General features: G+C 39.2%; 1 protein-coding gene across 1 annotated transcript in view; it reads left to right on the forward strand.

Annotated features, from left to right (window-relative positions):
• The window catches only part of PHEX (phosphate regulating endopeptidase homolog X-linked), a 361,355-nt gene that overhangs the window by 249,228 nt on the left and 111,388 nt on the right, over positions 1-739 (forward strand). The gene's annotated exons all lie outside the window — the stretch shown is intronic.

A 739-nucleotide genomic window follows, 5' to 3' on the forward strand; every position in this document is an offset into this window, starting at 1 on the left:
AAGGCTGGGTTTACTCAGATGTTGCAGCTCTTTCCCAGTCCTATTTTGTGAGCCTTTTAGCCTAAACGGACTATTCCTAAAGTTTCACGGTAATGGTATTATTAATAAGGTGATTACAAAGAAAAACAAAGAGCTGAGGTTAATGGCAACTAAGCCTATGCTTCCTTAACTTTGCAGTAACTATAAAACTGGCCTTCCTACTTTTAGTAGGGAAACCAGGAGACCCTGGAGGGGAGACCTTGAGTACTACTTATTACTTGTCTGGGCTTGGGCAAGGCATTTGTCCTTCTTGAGCCTGCACATGTGGAAGTCACATAGCCTGTAGGGTTTTTGATGAGGATTTATCAAGCTGAATTTGTGAAGTGCCCAGCCCATTGCCAAGGTCAGAGTTTGTATTCTGACACTGGCATGCCAATCATCCCTGCCATACCCAGGTGTTTGTTACAGGATCAACACAGAAGAATATGGAGATTAAAAAACGATTATGGTAAAATATATAAAATAAAAAACATTGGTCATTTTAACAACTTTTAAGTATAAAATTCAATGACATTAATTACATTCTCCATGTTGTACAGCCATCACCACTATCCATTTCCAAATATTTTTCATCACCCGTCTTGGTCCTCTAGTGCTGCTATAACAGAAATACCACAAATGGATTTAAAAAAAAAAACCCACTACTGTCGAGTTGTCTCCAACTGATAGCGATCCCTCCTTGGTTTTCTTAGGTAGTATC

Source organism: Orycteropus afer, unplaced genomic scaffold (genome assembly GCF_000298275.1).
Source record: "Orycteropus afer afer isolate SDZICR_OR568_19922 unplaced genomic scaffold, OryAfe1.0 scaffold00924, whole genome shotgun sequence".
In the NCBI taxonomy this organism is placed as follows: domain Eukaryota; kingdom Metazoa; phylum Chordata; class Mammalia; order Tubulidentata; family Orycteropodidae; genus Orycteropus; species Orycteropus afer.